Below are 5,393 nucleotides of genomic sequence, written 5' to 3' on the forward strand. Positions count from 1 at the left end.
TTTAGTCTTTTCCCTACAAAATGTTTGTTTTTAGTGGCAAGAAAAGAAATTCGCTGTCAACAGCAATGGAATGACATCCGTGAATGTCATTTATAAACGTTACTAGGCAACCAGTAGTGGGAACACCCACTAGCGACTTCACCGCCAGCCACTGGCGACCTGCAGCGATAAAGTCGCTGGCAGTGTGTACGTAGCTTATGCAACTCTCATATTTAACGGCTCTGGGGTGCGTTTCCTGTACAACGACGTAACTTGCTGCTCCACTACCGTAGTACGATGCACTGTTGAAGAAATCAACTTGCTAGTCACGACTGTTTCCCGAAACCGTATTGTCGCAAATTGGTTGTTCAACCACGTTGGTTAATGATGTCACACATGTGGTGGAGTAAAAACTACTTTTAATGAATCTGTTTGCGATCGAATTAATGCTAGATGTTTTGCTATAAATTACGGACATGTCATCTGAGGACTCTCTCATATTTTTTTCAGTTATTTGCTTTATTTCCAGATTCAATCATAGGCTCGTTCTTACGCACTAGAGCACGCTTCACACATGCGCACTCTTCAAAAACGGTGCTTTAAATCTATTGACAAACTAAAAGACATAAAGGACATTTGTATGTCTTCTAAATAAAAGATAGTGATTGTACTGAATGTCATCTTGCTTATTTGGCTCAAGATAATAATTTATTAAGCCCACATGTTATAATAACAAGAAACTCTGCTTCTAACCACAGGTCGAGAGCTGTCGTTCCAACCACACAACTCTGCGATGCTGTTTGCGAATGTTCGTTGGAGCGATGGTTTCGGGAAACACTGACTCATTGAACTATGATGATAATGACGGAACTTGCGACCATAGTTGGCTAACGATGCTTTTGGGAAACTCACCCCTGGTTCGCGTTTATTAGATGCCGCCAAGGCAAGTTCAAAACAAAGGGCGCGCTCGCTGTACTGTGATTGGTGGCTCGTTTGACCAGTTACGTTTTTATCCACTCATAAATAAAAAAGAACGACTGATTTTGAAAATGTAGTAGAGTAAAAAGTAAGATATTTGACTTTGAAATGTAGTGTTGTTAAAGTAAAAGTCTCCCCAAATTTAAATACTTCAGTAAAGTACAGATATGCAAAAAAGCTACTTAACGAATACAGTAACAAATTACATTTACTTCGTTACTGTCCACCACTGCTGATATGTAACAATTCTTATCTATATTCCTTTGCTTGATGTACCCCATTTGTGCTGCCTTCACTAATAGAGAGTTGGAAAAAATAGAATGACAGCTCAGTGTAACAACCACCCAATCCCACAAAATGATCATCTCCTGCTCTCACATCAGATGCAGTCCACTTTAGCTTACTGGTTGACATTTTCAATTCTATTGTTCAGGTGTTTATTCGGGATAGATAATGTGTGAAATGAAATTTGAATGGAAAAATGCTGATTAGCTCAAGCAATGCATTAATACATTTTGTACATTAAGTGCAAAAAAATAAGCACTAAGCCACTTTAGGCTGGGCATTCCATTGATTTTACCGCAGGTAAGGGGTGTTCTTTGGCACAACTCAGTGCTCACAAATGAGTGTCTAAAACACCCTTAACCATGGTAAATCATTATAATGTATAGCTTCGAGTGACTTATTACTTTCAGCAATGGCATCAACTGCAAATTATTCAATAAATTGTATAAGAGTAGTTAAATGTATGAATAATAATAATCAGAAGAAACAATTCTATCACCGAGAAATATAGTTATTTTACTGTCTACCAAGCAAAGTAGCAACTTGGTGTTTTAGTGGTGCATAAAGGCGTTTACGGCAAAATCTCATCTGAAGTTATACAGTACTAATAAGGCTTAAACATTTGCCAGTCCAAAATTGCTATTTTGCTCCAGTCTCTTAATCATGTGCTATACACTCAGCCAAATCATCTAGTCTGAGACATATGCAAGGGTTCTTTGAGGCCAAAGTGTTTCCACCTTCCAAACAGTCACATCCACTGGACCCTCAGGGATCAAGAAAACACAATGATATGAAAATACCGGTTCTGATACAAATCCAAGTTCAAATGTGTTTATTATGACAACATTATATCCATGATAGCAGCCAGCAATTCGCATGTAAGGACATGATTTATGATTTAAAAGAAATTCGTCCATGTCCCTCTGTGTATGGTCCATCTAATTCTACTTTTATTTTCTTAATGCTCATATGGAGGAATAAACCTAAAGGGCATCAAATCAGCCATTGTTTCCATCTCCACTCTGTGAGAAATGTCCTTCAGCAGAAAAGAATGGACAATGAATTGCCACCACAGAGCTTCTCATCTGCACCCCCAAGAGACCTCGCTATGTATAATTCCATAACCTCCCCAATGAGATCTATCATGCCCACCACTTTAGACATTCAAGAAACGAAGAAACTTTACCCACACAATACCTACATTTTAGTGTAATACCAATATTCCAGAAAGTTCAAAATCTGGTAGATTTCAAGAACTTTTTATAGTCACTGATTCTACTAATGGCCTGTCTCAAAACTTACTGAGGCAGGGTTTCAGGCAATGGCATTAGTCACTGATGCATTGAAGCCCACATCAGTGATCACAGGAACGCTCATTTATTTCTCTAGTTGTTTATGCTCTTAATTACAAGAAGTCTTAATGGGTTTCTTTTTTTTTTTTTTAACAAACTGTCCTTTAAAAATATAAATACAAAAAAATAGCCAAATAAATTAATTAAAATAAATAACTTGGTCAATTACATTTGAGTCCTGTAACCAGTAACATGAATGAATGAATAAATTAATTCATGTTTTGCCATTCTTTCTAATCTCCTTTTGAATGTATCTGATGGAATCTGGCCAGGTGTATTTGTAAAGTCTGTCTAAAAATATTGTTTGTGCTTGTGTTGCTTTGACTGAATCCAACATAGGACTGGGAGAATGAGTAAAGTGCATCACACCAAGAAAGGCTCAATATTTCTGCCATGATTGCAGGAATTCAGAATTCTTGCAATATATGAGGTTTATAATTCCTGGGTGGCCCATGGGTCACATGCTTACCATTTATCTGCATTCCTGAGAACATCAAACAGGCAAAAAAGTTCCCAGAGAGACTTAACCAGTGAAAAAGAGCTGTGTGCAATTAGATAATATATTGTACAACTGAACAGGTGAATGGTATGCCTTTTTGGCTTGGAGCTCAGTGAATAAACAATGAGGTAAACACAGTTGACACAACAATATACAACATGACATCTTTGTCCCTGTAGACCACTAATTTACAATAGAGCTATTCATTTTGCTTCAGTCAATAAGCCATTTCTTATGCTAAAACATTGCTTAAAGGGATAGTTCAGCCCAAATTGAAAATTCTCTCATCATTTACTTACCCTCATGCTATCCCAGATGTGTATGATTTTCTTTCTTCTGCTGAACATAAACAAAGATTTTTAGAAGAATATCTCAGCTCTGTGGGTCCATAAAACGCAAGTGAATGGTGACCAAAACTTTAAAGGACCAAAACGAAAAATAAAGGTAGCATAAAAGTAATCCATAAGACTCCAGTGTTTAAATCCATATCTTCAGAAGCGATGCGATATGTGTTGGTGAGATCAACATTTAAGTCCTTTTTTTTACTATACATTCTCCTTTCTGCCCAGTAGGTGGCGAATTGCACAAAAAATGTGAATCACCAAAAACAAAAGAAGAATGTGAAAGTGAATATTTAAAGAAAAAAGGACTTAAATATTGATCTGTTTCTCACTCACATCTATGATATCACTTCTGAAGATATTGGTCATGTAGATTATTTTTATGCTGTTTTACGCTTTTTGGAACTTCAAAGTTCTGGCCACATTTCACTTGTATTGTATTATCTTACATAGCTGAAATATCCTTCTAAAAATCTTCATTTGTTTTCAGCAGTAGAAAGAAAGTCATACACATCTGATGGCACGAGAGAGAGTAAGTTTCACGATGAAACCGTAACCTGTCTCTATGGCTGGATCCTGCCTCGGACATCGCGGCAAAACAGAGAGATCTCGTCCAGCAAAGCTCACCGCCTCTGGATCACTCATCAACAGCCAGCCATCATTGCTGCACGCGTTTCCGCTGCGCGAGCAGCGTTGCAGACCGCGTGACGCGCTGCACTACGGGGCCTTTCATACAGAATGCTGTTTTTGCTTCCGTACGCGTTACGTTTTTTTTCTTTCTTGATTGCTTTTTCCTTCCTATATAAACATGCGCTAGACGGGCGTCATTAATCCTTTTAATGGCGCTCCAGCGTCTCGCGCAGGAGCGCCGTGTTCATTATACATTCTGTATGGTTTCTGCATCATTCAGCTGCAACCTGCGTCCTGTTAAATTCGTTGCATGCGCAAAAACACGTTCGGTCTGAAGGGCCCCTACAGTCAAAAGCATCGCTCCCCGCTCGCGTGTCTCGCATCTCTGCCAGATTGACACACAGAAACATCCAGCTGGTCGACATTAGGACAGCCCAGCGGGGAGGTAAACGGTAACATGGCACTGTCGAGTGTAGAATGAAATGATACGTTTGTGCTATGACAATAGAGCAAGAGACATTGGCTATCTTAAAACCTAGCAAGATACCCAGACAGCATTTATGCGCCTATGATGTCCAAAAATGCTGTCAAGGTAGGCAGCTTGGGAAACTCAGCCATAGAATAATGAAGATCAATAAGAGCCAGGTCTGCAATAAAGGATTTGGTCCATTCTGGACTATCAGTCGAAATCTGAAATACTGAAATATTATCTGAAAAACAGCAAATAAATCAGACTAAAATAAAAAGAAAAGGGGTGGCTGTGAGGGGTGTTGTGTTTTGTATAGTGGTGTTTTGCATTTTACAAAGAAAAAAAAAGAAAAGTTGAAAAATGGAGTTGACAGTGGAGGAATGTATTATCTCACATCACTTACCTCAGTCTCTGGGGGCCGCTTATTTTTTCCTGGGCACTTCAAAGGCAAGACAAACCTTCAAGGAAATCCAGCACAAGGGAGGCAGCAACAACAGCGGTAGAGGCTCTCCTCTCTCTGCATCACACACATTCAGCCTCCAATGCTGCAACACTGTTATTCTTGAGGTTTGTGGAAGGGGATGGCAGAAGGCTCTCATAACACAAGTGCTATACTGTGAGCCTGAACACACCCCCTCCCACAGAGCTCATCCAATGGCAGACAGAGGGTCGGATGCACACACATGTACACAGAGCAGCCAGCACCCCCCATCCAGCTTCCCCATCACTACTTTGCACATACAAATGTTTGAGGATTAAGTGTTTATAGTCCACTGATAAAAGATTAAACTGGTGCTTTGCCACATTTCCTATATGCTCCTTGAGTTATGTCTCAAGAAGCAACATCATCAAAGTGTCTG

General features: G+C 39.3%; 1 protein-coding gene across 1 annotated transcript in view; it reads right to left on the minus strand.

Moving 5' to 3' along the window:
- LOC127646402 (KN motif and ankyrin repeat domain-containing protein 4-like) overlaps window positions 1–5,089 on the minus strand; it is a 122,910-nt gene extending 117,821 nt beyond the window's left edge. Inside the window, exon 1 of the mRNA XM_052130014.1 lies at window positions 4,937–5,089. The gene's annotated coding sequence lies outside the window, so the exon portion shown is untranslated. The remainder of the gene's footprint in view (window positions 1–4,936) is intronic.
- Between the last annotated feature and the right edge of the window lie 304 nt (window positions 5,090–5,393).

The sequence above is a fragment of the Xyrauchen texanus genome, chromosome 7, assembly GCF_025860055.1.
Source record: "Xyrauchen texanus isolate HMW12.3.18 chromosome 7, RBS_HiC_50CHRs, whole genome shotgun sequence".
NCBI lineage: Eukaryota > Metazoa > Chordata > Actinopteri > Cypriniformes > Catostomidae > Xyrauchen > Xyrauchen texanus.